Below are 16,032 nucleotides of genomic sequence, written 5' to 3'. Positions count from 1 at the left end.
GTTTCTTTGGCTGATACCTGTTTCTCATTTACCTTCTAATCTAAATATGAAATATATTTGACTTCATTATGAATCTTTCTCTTTTCTGAATACATGATACTGTATACATGATAATATATTTTTCTCTTTAGGTGTAATGTATCCTCTCTATATATTGCATTTGTATACACATAATATGTCTTCTCTATGTTCATGATAATATGTCAGTCATTAAAATATTATTGTAAAAGAAACACGATTATATCTAAACAGATTCATGACATATTAATTTAAAACAAAGAACTTGGAAACAGTTGTGATCAATTAGCATATAAATCTCTTAGCATACCACAGATCAGGTTAAAGTATAAAAATAAGGAAAAAATATGAAAATAGACACAAACAGACATAAACACATACTAGGACTTTACTTACTATGTTTAACGTGGGCACAAATATAAACTATCTTTTCTTTTATCGTCTCCATTTTTAATGTACTTCATCATCTCGGTTTTAAAACAATTTCTCACTAAGAAACTTTGATTCTTATAAAAACTAAAGTTTTTTTGTGATCAAGACTATTGCTGGTTTAGTCCTATTTGTCTTTTTTTTCTTTTATTGCCTGGGCTTTTGATGTAATATCTATGAATCACTGTCAAGACCAATATCGTGAAGATTTTTCCCCTATGTTTTTATCCAGGAATTTTACACTATTGAGTTGTACATTTAAGTCTTCAATCTTTTGTAAGTTCATTTTTGTATATGTTATAAGATGAGGTTTTAATTTCATTCTTTTTGTGTAGGCATATCCATTTTTCTCAGCACCATTTGTTAAAGAGTCTATTCTTTCCCCATTGTACATTCTTGGCACATTTGTTGATCAATTGACCATGTAAGTGTGAATTTCTGGATGATCTATATTCTGTTCTGTTGGTCTATAAGTCTGTCTTTATGCCAATGACATTTTAATAACTATAGCTTAGCAATATATTTTGAAATCAGGAAGTGTTATGCCTCCATCTTTGTCCTTTCTCAAGATTGCTTTGGCTATTCAGGATCCTTTGTGGTTCCATGTGAATTTTAGAATTTTTTTCTACTTCTGTAAAAAATGCCATTGGGATTTTGATAGGGATTGTATTGAATCTATAGATCACTTTGGATGGTATGGGTGTTTTAACAATATTAAGTCTTCCAATCAAACTAAAAAAGCTTCTCCATTGTGAAGAAAATAATCAACAAAGTGAAAAGTCAGGGTAAGAAAATATTTGCAAACCACATATTAGATAAGGGATTAATTTCCAAAATATTTAAGGAACTCCTATAACTCAATAGCAAAAAAAAAAATTTTTAAAAAAAGATTGAAGAACTTGAATTCACATTTCTTCAAAGAAGGCATACAAATAGCCAACAGGTTTATAAAAAGTCACTCAGCATTACTAATCATCAGGGAAATTCAAATCAAGTCAAAACTACAATATTACCTCACAACTATAGGATAGATACTATTAAAATAAAGATAAGTATGTTGAAGATGTAGATAAATTTTAACCCTTATAGATTGTTGGTATGAATGCAAAAATAATAAGGCTACTATGGAAAACAGTATGATAGTTTCTTGAAAAATTAAAAATCAAACTACCATATTATCTAGCAATCATACTTCTAAGAATTTTTCCAAAATAATTGAAATTAGGATCTCAAAGAGATATTAGCATTCCTTTGTTTATTGTCACACTATTCACAATAGCTAGATGTGAAAACAACATAAATATCCATCAATAGACAAATGGATAAAGAAAATATGGTATATATGCAATAGAATATTATTTAGCCTTTAAAAAAGAAGGAAATCCTGCAATTTCTGAAAACATGAATGAACTTTAAGGATATTAAGCTAAGTAAAATAAGCCATTCATAGACAAAATACTGCATGATTCCTCTTATATGGGATATCTAAAGTAGTCAAACTCATAGAAGTAGAGAGCAGAATGGTGGTTGCAAGGGGCAGGAAAGAAGAGAAAAGGGAAGCTGCTCATCAATGAGTGTACAGTTTTAGTAACACAAGATGAATAAATTCTAGAGCTCCACTATACACTAACATTCCTAGAGTGAACAATACTATATTTTGTACTTAAAACATATAGAGGATAAATCTCATCAAATGTTACCAGAATAAAATAAGATAAAATGAATATTATGAGTAAATTACAATTAAGTACCATATTTTAGGAAGCTATTTTAATGCATGATCTTCCTATTCAAGAGTCAGTGTCTGGTTTCAGAAAGTTCAGCCAGAGAAACTCTCTGAACTGCTCGAGGCATGTTTCCTGGCACTGTCTTGCATCACCTTTTCTGACTCTGAAGCCAAGACTCATAGCTTAAAGAGTGAGACATTGATTGTCAATGTGTTACTAATAAAAAGTTAAGCCCTCAGATTTCCAAACCAGACATATTTGCAAAAACCATTGCAATTTCTTATTTTTCTTCCTGTATCAGCTATTCATCTCACACTCCTGAAAAGTGATGCATGACTTCATTCATTATGATCTGCTTCAGTTTGTGCAATTCAGGAATATTCATCAAGATTTTCCATTAATCAGTTAAAGATGTTCATAAACAAAGCTGTTGAATAATTCATATAAAATCAAGTACATGTGCTCTTATGATGAATAATCATGAACTGATCTGGAATTTGTTAATGACTTATGAATATTTATCTCTAGATGGTACTCCTGTGCAATTCACAATTCCACAAAAACTATTTTCTTTTAGATTTCATGGTGTACTTTTGCTGAAGATACCTTTGGGACCATTAAGTGTCTTTCCTAGAGGATTATAATACAATAAAAATAGTGAACGTAATGTCATCTGCAGACCATCCATAACACACAAAAAAATCTAATTTATTTTCATAGTCTCGATCTAGCAGATTTTCTCAGATAATATTGTCTTTCAGCATATGATGAACTTATATTGACAGGAAGATTGCTGTGTGAAGCTCACTTAACTAGTTGGATGTGAAAATGTGACTAAATAAACCAAACTGAAAACAGAATGCCGGAAATAACATTTCCTTTAGCAGCCACTAATCTTATGCCAAGTGCAGAATGTGCTACTCATCAATGAATATCTTTTTAGTGTACCCTCTGGTCACTTACAAATTGGAAATTTCACAATTTTGCACTGAGTATTTATATGACATGAGACACTTCAGCCTAGAATTGTCATCAGCTGGCCCTTCTCAGGATGAGGAGAATTAGCAAGCAACATTTTCGGACCTTTTCAAGTGTTCCAAGTGCTTGGTAAGCATTTACCAGTTAATTCTCCTTTGAGGGAGGTCAGCCCCCTGCTTGAATTTTCACATGAAGTTTCTTTTCACACAGATGTGAAGTAATCTCTAAAAGATCACAGTTCAGCAAATCTAGGACAAAGAAAATAATGAGACAGTCCTGGGCAAAATTGAAGGGCAAGACATTTATATCTTTGCTTGCTCACTTGGATGCTTTTTCTGAACGTTTCTACTAATAAAAATATAACTATTACTCATGATATTATCAAATATTATTCTAAACACACGAATCAATTTAATCTTCACTACAGTCCTAAGAAGCGGGTACTGTCATTGTCTCTATTACGTCGATGACAAAACGAGGATACACATGGGTATATCAATCGTCTAGTACATAGCTAATAAGTAACCAGGAAGTTGGATGTTAGTATTTTAGGAAGATGGCTATTGGAGTCCCAAAGGAAAGAACTCTATTCAGCAGGGCTCTAGGCTTGCTTTTAACCACTGTAATACACCACCTCTACTTCCCTGTGATGCCTCTATTGTCACATTTTGCAGTAGCAGTCATGATTATCACTTCTTGTCCATCTCAGCAATTACCTGTAATATACCGTTCTGACAAGAGTCCCCAAGAAAACTTGTTTTATGTACAGTAACTCTTTTTTTTCTGGTAGGGAACTACTAAATTATTTTTACAACGTGCCTCTATTCACAGAAATATTTTGAAAGAGAAACTTTTGGAAATTCTTTTAAAATATCATGTAAGCAGATACATACTTGGTCCCTTAGAAAAATATGGTGAATTTTATATTGCTGTTTTTTTTCTCTCTCGAAGATTCTAAAATTATCAGATCCTTTATAAAAGTGGGAAGTGTTTGCAGCAAAGCTAGGGAGAGACTTATAACTAACTAGGTGTGCACAGAGTAGTGATGAAGGTGAGATTGAAACAGCGAAGCAGATCACCATATTCTTCCAGACTTTTTTATCCACTATGCCAGGACATTTTCATAAGCATAAATGGTTTTTTGAGGCAGTATTCAGGCAAATTACTTTGAGACTGTAAATTCCACTGATGTCACACATTGGGTGGTTAAATTCCTCAATTTACAATGAAAGTTAGTGGTTACGATGAGGTCAGTTTCTATTGGTAATAATTATTTCGTTTGAGGGGAGAAGGAGCAGATCTATGAACTATTCTACTTTCTTTAGAGTTTAGGACTATTTCCCACACTTTTAAGTGTTTATCTCTGGACCAAGCTTTTAGATGTATATACACATTTTTCAAGCACTTCTCCATAGACCGCCCCGCTCCATTTCATCAAAAAGATATTAGTGTTTGAATAACCAATAATTATTCATAAATACTAATAATACAATGGGAATTATATTCTGATAGCTTTGAACGGGCTATATAATGGTAAATATAATGATACAACAAAGAAAGAAATTATGAAGTCTGTTTAAGAGGCTAAATTGGAAAAATTAGGTCCTCAGAAACATTTCTAAAATTACCCAAAATACTAATGTTTACAACACCTCTTCCTTTTATATATAAGTTGAATGTTTACTCCATATGGGAGAATATTTAAGGACTAGTGGTTTTCAAAATGACTATAAGATGTTATGAAAATTATTTTATTTATCTTCATAAATACCTTATATGCATTTATCTCCAATAAAATAGTTCGAAAAGCAGCATAAAAACCTATATTTTATTATTAGAATTAATAATGACTTTAAATGCAGTGGTTTTATACTTAGGATTTTTCAAAACTTTTCTCTCTCAGCTGACATTTTGTATATATCTAATACATTACTAATAGATTATTCCTTTGTAAATTTATTATTGTCATAAAGAGACCATTTTCTCATTTCATAATACTTTAACAATGATAATTGCTGTTTTATCAAAGTAATAGACATTTTTAAAATAAACGTATTAGTATTAGTTCGTTTATACTGTTTTATCTCTCTTAAAAGTAACTTTCATTACCCCTATTTTAAGAAGAAAACACAAACAAAAAATTGAAAAACATAAAGGTTTAATTATTTATCCAGAGTTACAGTTAGTAAGGGGCCAGGTTTGGTTTACATATAAGCCTTTTAAATATAAACCTTTATTTTTAAGCAATAGTTTGTTTTTATTTTGTTTTATTTTATTATTTTGTCTCCAGCTTTATTGAGGTATAATTGACAATTTTTATCGTTTTTAAATATCTAATTGTATTATAAAACTGATAATCAAAAAGCTCTCCCTTTTTTTTGCTATCACCAATCACTATTTCCTTATGCCCTCTGTCTTCCTTTTTAAAAACATCTCTACATTTCTAACTAATATAGTTTATAGAACTATTTATTTATTTTTCACTGTTAGACATTAACTTTTTAAGTTCTTGACTTTCATTATAGAAGAGGAGGATTTAGCTCATAGCATTCTCTTTCCTTTGGGACTCCACTTTGATAGCCATTCTTTTAAAATACTAATATCTAACTTCCTGGTTAAGTCAAATTTTAATGTTTACATTAATATGGTTTCACAAATATTGCTCTCAACTGAGCCATTGTCAGAAGTCTCACTTCATTTCTATAATAAAGACACTAACACTTCATTTCTTGTATGAGTTTTTCTTTATCCTGGAGTTACCTCATTCTCTTCAATGCTTTCTTTACTCTATACTTATCACTAAGTCAACACCCAAACACTGTAACAGAACTACAAAATTATTTTCAATATGGTCAAATATTTCATATACATATATAAGTTTCATTATTTTTCTCTGAATATATTCCTCCTAGACCTTCCCTGGCCCCTACTCCCATCTGACCTATTTCTTTACAGAGCACATAGGGCTTTGGAAAAATTACTATTTTTTTTCTCTATCCTAGGAATTTTTTTCCTCATTTTTCTCTGTTGGATCCACTTTATCTTGATCATATGTCTTCTTTTTTGATGTCTATTCCCTAATTTTGGTGGAGTTTATTCTCTAAGAGGTCAGAAGTATAACTTTTAAAGACCGTATATGTCTAAACATGACTTGTCTTTACATTAAACCTATAGAATTATAGGCTGTAATTATTTCACCAACTTTTAGTTTCCTAGGTTGATCTTGAGGAATATGATACAAATTTTGCATGTAATCTTTTTCTTCTCTGGAAGCTTTTAGCATTTGAATGTCTGTCTGAAGTGTCGCTGTGATCATGCCTGGCTTGCTTTAGTGTTTTTGGTTGTTTTGTGTGTGTGTGTGTGTGTGTGTGTGTGTGATGCAGAGTAACTGGTGAACAAGGACATTTTGAAAACCCATATTTTCAGGTCTGAAAAATTTTCCTTCCCATATCTTTCTTTGTTATCTCTTTCTGAGACTTTTAATTGCTCGTTTAAAAAATTGATTATTAAATATTTATCTTGATCAGGGGTTAGGAAACATTTCTTAAAAGGCTAGATATTAAACATTTTAGGTTTGAGCAGATCATAGAGTCTCTGGCACAAGTACTCAACTCTGCCTACATAAGCAGCCATAGAGGGAATGGCCATGTTTCAGTAAAACTTTATTTACAAGTGGAGTGATTTGTTCTATAGGCATAGTTTATCAACCCTGATCTTGATCCACTCTATTGAAATAAATCATTAATTTTTACAATTTCTCAAATCACTTCTTTGAATTTTCTAGGCAAAGTAACTCATTATTTGCATAAACAAAACAAAACAAAAATATTTCTTTTCGTTAGTACACTATTTGTTTGGCCAGATATTCCAAACGAAGGACTAAATAATACAATTGACATTAACCTTCCAATTTTAATGTGAATAAATCTAGTATCATTAAACTCTTAGTTTAAGGAGACTTCTTTTTTTATTTTTCAATTTGAACTTTAAGAACAGTTTAATTGAATTCCATAGAGACAGACATCTATTAATGTAATTGTGAGCATTTTTTTTCTAGTCATCTGGGATATAACAGTGATTTTATCATATTAAATTATTTAATTGATAGGCTAAATCTAGGTTCATCATGGTATTTGATTTTAGTTGACTAAAATTTATGTAGGATTTTAACACATATATTTTATTGTTCTCATACAATCGTTTTAAAACACATATATATCTATTTACCAATGACTAAGGTTTTTTTGTTGTTTATTGACTGAATTTATGCTTTGTGTATATGGAGCCTATATGAAAAAAAACATTAACTCTACTCAGTCTAAATGACAAATAATGGATATCGACTTACCAAATTAGGTATCATTTTGTTTTGTCTCCTCTCCCTATGAGGCAATTGAATTCAAAGCTTACAAAGAGAGAGGAAGTCATTGAAGGTAAAAGTAGATTTAAAAAAAACAAAAGTGGTTGGTGTAAATAAGAAGCGCTAATTTAGGTAATAATAGACATCTGCTATGGTTGAGATAAGATATATTGGCCAACAGAGCTATTTTATGCTGAGTAATCTACCAGTTCTTACTTTTTGATGTTTGATTGTTCAGCTGTTTTGATTTTTTTAAACTTTAAACTTTTGTATATATCTGTATAATAAATTTCCAATACCTGAATTTGGTTTTAAATGTCTTAACAACCTAAGACACTTTAAAATGGATGCATAGATTTGTATGTAATTATTTGTTTCTTGAAAGCTTGAAAGAACTCAACAGAAAGTTATATTATCCCAAAGCTTTATTTGGATGTAATTTTTTAATTTTTTCAACATTTTCTGCAGTTATAGATTTATTCATATTTTTCTTTTTCTGAGTCAGTTATATATTTTTATATATTCATAGAAAAGTCATTAACTTATTGAGATTTCAAGATAATTAGCCTACATGTGGGTATATAATTTTCTTAAAATATTCTGAATCTCCTTTCATGTCTTGAAAATGTTCAACCATGTGTACTCTTTAAAGCTAAAAAAATGTTGTAAGGGGTGGGCATTAAAAATAACAATAGTTTTTATTGTCTCTGAAAGTGCAAATATTCAGTTCTAGAAACATTGCAAAACTCTTTTTGTTACCTGCTCAGATTACCTCAAACATGAAAGTGGTTTCTCAGTTGTTTCTTTGCAGATATAAATGGCACTTTTGACAAAAACCCAGGCAGATATTTAATTGGCATAAGTACAGAGGCAATTATAGCCTAAATTCACCTTGAAGATTATTAGAAAATTCTGATCTTCCTCAACACAGTTTAGACATGTTCGGCAAAGTGAGAAAAGAGACAGTTTTTTTGTTTTTGTTGTTCCCACATTTATTTGTGAGTCTGGATTTTCAGCACATATGGCTATAAAAATCAAACTATTTAGCTAGAAACAATTATATGTGCATTGTCATTTCTCAAGTGCTTTCATGTTTCCATATACTTATTTAAACTTCATTTTAGCATATTCATTTTGAAAATCACTTTTGAGCAATATTAAAATTTACTTTTGCTTTATTGTATGATTTGTAATAACGTCCCTTTTGTTCTGAAATGGTAATTAACTTTTCGATAAAATGAAAGTGTAAGAGATATATGTCTTTGTAACTTTATATATTACACATAAATAATAACTGAATTTCAAAGGGATAAAATATTTTTCATGCAAAATTTTGTTCTTTTGAGGAGTATATGGTACTTTTTCCCATGGTGGAGAATAGTAATTATCAGATTCCCAAATGAAACTGACCCACAGAAAGCTTTAGAATCATTGATTTACTGTATAAGACTTGGATAATGATCACACTGCTTAAATATTTTAGCTCTTATTTTGTTCTCTAATCTACATTAGCTAACAATTTTGAGTAAATAAAAGTACTCATAGCAATAGTTATTGCATTGTTTTTTCAATTAATAGAAATGCTTGTTTTTCACCTTTTAGTATGATTTTATCATCTGATTATAAATTATATTGAGTAATATTATTCTATTGATGTTTTATTAAGCATTTTTCTGTTTTATAATAAAAAATGAATGGTGATTTCTATTATAAAAATTTGACATTTTTTATTTATGATTTTCCCGTTTGAATCATGTAAAAATAAATTAATATTCACAGATTTTTCTAATAGATGTTTATGAATTTCTCAAAGAAGCAAAAAAATCATCAGTAGGCAAGCACAAAATTTTTTTATTCATGATAGACATATGGTCTCAGCAAAGGGTTAGCTTTCATGCCTTTTTATACCACTCACAGTACAAAACAAATAAACTATTAGTTAAATTGGTAAAGAGAAGACACGAGAAGGCATATATATTAAAAATAAGAAATAACAAGTAGAGACAACAATGGAAACAAGAAATTTAAAGAGACTACTTTACAGATCTCTAAGCAAATAAATTTGAAAACCTAGATGAAATGGATAACTTCCTAGGGAAGTAGAGGTTACAAAAATTAACCCCAATAGAGTTAGATAGCTTTAACAGACCAATTTTCTAATAAAGTAACTTATAAAAGAACTGCCCAGTAGCACCAGGCCCAAATGCTTTCATGGAGGAATTCTACCAAAACTATACATTATTCCAAAGCAATGAAAATGAGAAAAAAAAAAATGCCTTTCAAATTCCTTTAAGAAAACAAGTATAACCCCAATAACTCAGGCTCTTTCTTCTGTCTTCCCTGAAGTTTTTCATCATTTGCTTTCATTCCCATAATCTGTTGATAGAATGAGAGAACATATGCTGCTCTTTCGTGAATTATTTTTCTTTTTTACTGAAGTTATGTAAAAGTCTCAGCATTCTCTGTTATCAAATTATAATGGGGATATAATATATGTAGAATGTAATTTTCCATCTGGGTATATTGCTAGTTGATTATTACTGGATAGGTGCATAGACTGAATTTGGGCTCATATTCACGGGATATATCATGTAGCTCCATTGTTGGGACATATTTTTAGTCCTTGTATTTTGTGATTTGCATACCTGTTTATATTATAGTGTGACTTCTTTTCACATTAACCACTTTTTGCTTTAAATGATACTTTGCCTGATATTTATAATTCACCATCTTTATTTTTTATGACTTTCTATATAGCTTTTTCTCTCCTTTGATTTTTTTCTGGGTGTATTGAAATAGACAATTAGTTGCTCATATTTACATTGTACAATTCTATGAGTTTTTTTCAATTATGGTTGGCATACAATAATATATTAGTTTCAGTTGTACAGCATAGTGATTAGATATCTATATAATTCACAAAGTGATCACCCACTAAATCTAGTACTCCTCTTCCCCCTTACATATTTATCACAACATTATTAACTATTTTCCTTATGCTATACTTTATACTTCCATGACTATTTTGTAATTATCTATTTGGACTTCTTAACACTTTTGCCCTTTGTCACCGTCCTTCCTCCACTATCTAGTAGCCCTCAAACTATTCTCAGTATCTATGAGTTTGTTTACGTTGTTGCTGTTGTTTGTTTTGTTCTTTAGATTCTACATGTATGTGAAATCATGTGATATTTGTCTTTCACTAGCATACTAACTTCATTCAGCACAATACCACCTAGGCCCATCAAGACAATATCTTTTTCCATCCCCTTTCTTTTAGTCTGTATCTTTTAATCTGAACTGTCACTTGTAGGTAACATATATAGGGGTCTTATTTTCTTATCCATTCAGCCACCCTATCTTTTGGTTGGAACACTTAATTCTTTTCCATTTGAGGTACTTGTTGATAGAAATGTAGTTATTACCATTCTTTATTCTTATTTTTGCTACATGTTTTTTTCTTCTTAAAGAAGTCCCTCCAACATTTCCTGTAATAGCGGCTTGGTGTTGATAAATTCCTTTAGCTTATATTTGTCTTGGAAGCTATTATCTGTCCTTTGACTATAAATGATAGCTTTGCTGGATAAAAATTCTTGGTTGTAGATCTTGGGTTTTCATCACATCGAATATTTTGTACCAAACCCTTCTGTTCTGCATAGTTTCTTTTGAGAAATCAGCTGCCAGTCTTATGGGTGCTCCCTTGTAGGTAACTAACCACTTTTGTCTTGCTGCTTTTAATATTCTTTCTTTGTATTTAACCTTTGGCATTTTAATTATGTTGTGTCTTGGTATGGGCCTCTTTGGGTTCATCTTTTTGGGGGGAATCTCTGAACTTCCTGGAGTTGTATGTCTATTTCCTTCAATAGTTTAGGGAAATTTTTCCTCATTATTTCTTCAAACAGCTCTTCAACTTCTTGTTCTCCTTCAGGTTCCCTTATGACCCAGATGTTTTTACATTTAATTTTGTCCCATAGGCTCCTTAAATGATTATTATAGTCTTGGCTTCTTTTTTTCTTACTTTTCTGATTGGGTGTTCTTGGCTTCTCCATCCTCTATATTGGTGGTTAGATCCACTCCTTTACTCTGTTGATTTCCTCTAATATACTCATTATCTCAGATAATGTGTTCTTCATTTCTAATTGGCTCCCTTTTATCATTTCCATTTCCATTTTTATGTTTTTTTAATCTCTTTGTTAAAGTTCTCACTGAGTTCATCTACTCTTCTCCTAAGTTCATTGAGCATTTTCATCACCAGTGTTTTAAACTCTGCTTCTGTTAGATTGCTTGACTCCATTATTCCTGGATCTCCATTCTGTTCTCTCATATGGTTTCTGCTTCTTTTTCTTCCCATTTTGGCTGCTTTTCTATATCTGTTTCTATGTACTAAGCAAAGCTCCTAAATCTCCCAGTCTTATAAACATGGCTTTGTGTAGTAGGTGTCCAGTGGCACAGTCCTGAGAGGGATTCAGCTGCAGGCCAAATTTAGCCCAAACCTCTGCCCTTCCAAGGCCACCTGTTAAGATTCAGCAAGCAATCTACAGATGCTGTGCTTATAGTTGCTCAAGAAGCCACACCAGAAACTGAGGCCAGCTGCCTCCGGTGTGGGTCTTGGGGTTGGCTCAATAAGGTGCACCGCATTTGCCGAGGACACAACTCGATGTGGCTTGGGTGGGGCTGTGAGTTGGGAGAGGTGGAGTTTCAGGGAATCCTCTGGGCTGGCGACCTCTGTTATCCAGTTTGATGATGTCTCAGCTATATAGGTGTCGCGTCTGCACACTAGGAGAGGGGAAGGCTCAACAGAGGAACAATGGATACTGCCAGCAATTCTGCCCGAGAGAAAGCCTTGCCTCTGGCCCTTGCTCCAGCAACTCAGTGTTCCCCTGTAAGTCCATTGTGGCCCCCAGCACTGGTGCTCAGAATGAGCAGGTCCATCACCGAGAAAGTCCGTTTGCGGACATGGCCCCTTTAAGAGGTGTCTGCAGCTGCTGGCTGCCGCTTTGGTAGCCTCTGTCCCGCTCAGCCTCGCATCTTCACCCCATCCTACCTTCTACTGTTGCAGGTCGATTAATGATTTCTCTCCCTAGTTGTAGTGCTTCTGTTCTTCTAGATCCCAGATGACTTTGCTCGCTGTTTGCTCTGTGTTTCTGTCCCAACTTTGATGAGGTCATAAGAGGGATGAACAAAGCCTCTATCATCTATGTCATTTTTTGGTGCCTCCTTTCTCCTTTTATTTTAAAACTTTCAAGATCATAGTACCTATCTCATAAAATTTGATGGGATTAAATGTTTAATATATGAGAGATTACTTAGAAAAGTGTCTGACACATAATAAGTACTTGGCATTATATTTTAAAAAACAAAATTTAATTAGGTTTTTAAAGTCTGGTGTGAAACTATTGATTTTTGTTATGGATGTGGGCTGGACCTATCTCAAGCATGGTGGGTGTCAGGTTACTTCACCAGCTGCTACCATAGCAATTATTTTCTGCAGTCATGTTCTTTTGTTCATCTGAGGCTGTTACTCAGAGTTTTATAATCTTCCCACCACGTCCAGATGAAGTCCTACATCAAGGAATTGACTTCCCCAATGAGTGTCAAAGGACCAGCTAATATAATCTGAAAGTCAGGGATACTATCTCTCTGTTTTGGGAAATTTGATCAGTGCTAGGGGTGGGGAGGCAAAAATACGCATAAGATAAATTCCCTTTTCCATACTTCCCAACATACTTTTCTGAGAATATTTGCATAGTTTGCTTAGAACTGTACATGTTGGCCGAGTTAATGGACATGTTTCTTTCCGCGTGGCTATTCATGTAATTTATTCACACTTTTTAAAACCTCTTGTGTCCTATCCTAATTATATGATTTCCAATGCATGATGAATTTCTGAAACACCTATGATGTCATGACTTGGTAACTCAATCACATGCAGCTCATGGATGGCAGTTTGAACTCCATGGTCAGATTATATCTCTCTAGAAAAGCCCAGTAGTATACTGAGATATTTTTGTTTTCCAAGCAGAATCTTTTCTCTATCATGATGGACCTGTTTTTGCTCTAGATCACTAGGGATATACATTTCAATTCATTTATTGGGGCTTACCAGAGACCTCACTGAATGTCTCTATTTACCAAATAAAAATCCAGCCCTGTCGAAAGTTCTAGAAAATGTAGCTCAACTGGCAGGGAAACCTAACCCATAGTTTGGACTTGCTTCAGAGCCCTCTTTCCATTAGGATCTACTTACAGCCAACAACATCCCATGAGTTGTGATAAATGATGCAGAACATTATTCTCACTGTGCTGTGCTAATAAATATTTAATAGCTCTTTAGGAAAAAAAAGTACTAATTTTCAGTTTTGTCAAATTCTTTCATATAAATACTCCCACCACAGCTGATTTCAAACTATCAAACGGGCATCTTTAAATGTGTATTTGGGAGGAAGTATGCACATTTTGATTTCACAAGCCATTGCAAGCCATTTCCATCAAATGTCATATCCTGACAGTCAATTACATGGGTATCTAGGGTATTTGCAGCATTCTGCTCATCAAGATCAATATGCTGTTATTGATAGTAGATTGCGTGTGATATTCTATAGACCAAGTATATGTATATCATTTGTGATGCTTTGTTGCACATCAAGGAAAATCAAAGTCTGTTTAACTATATCATGATAGAAGAAGAGAATTAATTCTACATTGAAGTTGTACTTCTGGTCCTAACAGTTAAAAGCAAACTGCTTTTGACCTCTCCATCATGGAGCTTGGAAAGAAATGTTTTGCCAAATTAAATATTGCATACTAAATGCCAGAAACTGCTTATCTGAATCATTCCATATTGACACAGAAGTTTCAATTAAGACTCCCATTTTGTAATAAGTTTACAGCAGACTACCCATCATCTACCATGTTCCATATGGTTTTAGACAGAGGCCATATAAGTAAACTGAAGGGAATATAATGTGGCCCACCACACCAAATTCTTCAAATATTTTTTATATGGGTACACTACTAATTACTATATTACATATTGATATTTTTATAAGTAAAACCAAACACAGATACAGATACAGGAAAACCTCTGAATTTTACTTTACAAATCGCAATTATTGGAAAGAAACATGGTTCAAAGAAGTTTGTCGAACAGGTATTTTTAAAATAGTAAGAATTATAAACAAGTTGTTTTATATATTAATTGTTCATAAATATAATTTTCAAAATATTTTTCTTTAGTCATTCTCTTGGAAGTGTTCAGAAGATAAGCTTTCATCTTTTAAAACTTTGTCAAGTATAATATATATATAAGCAAAGCATATATCTCAAGTTTCAAAATCAACGAATATTTAAAAAATTGAACACAATAAGATAACTAGCACCTTGATAAAAGACGGGGCATCATCAGAATACCAGAAACTTCCCTTGGGTGCCTCATTACACTTAATGCCCCAATAACTGCTATCCTGACTTTTAAAAGCATAGAGTAGTTTGGCTTTCCTTTGTTATTATTCTAAATGAAGTCATATATTATATATACTTTGTATCTGCCTTCTTTGTCTCAACATTTTACTTGTGAAATTTATTCATGCTGCTGCAAATAGTTGCAGATCATGTCTCTCACTGTGTAGTATCCCATTGTGAAATTATTCCATTTTAGTCATTCTAGTGATTTATAAGGGACAATAAGAAGCCAAATATTTTTTCAAGTATGTATTGGCTTTTTAAATAGCTAGCATCTTCTGTGAAATCTCTGTTCAAGTCTTTTGCAGATTCTTCTGTTAGATTTTCTGTCTTTCTCATAATAAATTTATTTTGCATGTTATTTACTTATTAGATATATATACTACAAATATTATCTCCATTCTATGGGTTGCTTTTATATACTCTTATTGGTATTATTTGCCAACTATTAAAATGGTAATAAAAGTTTGATTAAAAGAGCAGCTCTAAAAAATTTGTGTTTACATGTATTATATTCTACTCTATTTACTTTCTTAAAGAACTGATTTTATCTCTTGATGTATTCACAAATGAACGTGTTCTTCATATCAATTTTTAAAGGAAAATCTTTTTCACCATTGACTTTCCATTATGTGAATTTTCAAAATGCTTTGTCGAAGGAAGGCCGTTGGTATACTAGTTTTTACCAAATAGTTAAAAGTTCAGATGTATTCATTTTTAGTAAACCTGCACATTGTTGATATTATAACCAGTAATAGTACCAACTAATTTGTAAATGTCAGTACTGTAAGCAAATGGTTTCATACATTAAATTCAGTTTTCCCAAGGGATAAGTTATTATAATTATTTCATCCCACCCCTTTTTAGTAGATGAGTCGATAATTTTGGATTATGTATATAGATGAATGCATGTACATAAATGCATGTATCATATAATGACACACATACATACATATAATTTAAAATAGTGATTTACTAGAAGAAAGGTAAAAATAATACTTCGAGCCTGAAGAATATTTAGCTATAGGTATTAATTTGACAACATTTATTACTGCAATT

Source organism: Pteropus medius, unplaced genomic scaffold (genome assembly GCF_902729225.1).
Source record: "Pteropus medius unplaced genomic scaffold, Ma_sr-lr_union100, whole genome shotgun sequence".
Taxonomy (NCBI): domain Eukaryota; kingdom Metazoa; phylum Chordata; class Mammalia; order Chiroptera; family Pteropodidae; genus Pteropus; species Pteropus medius.
Note: the sequence above shows the minus strand (reverse complement) of the source record.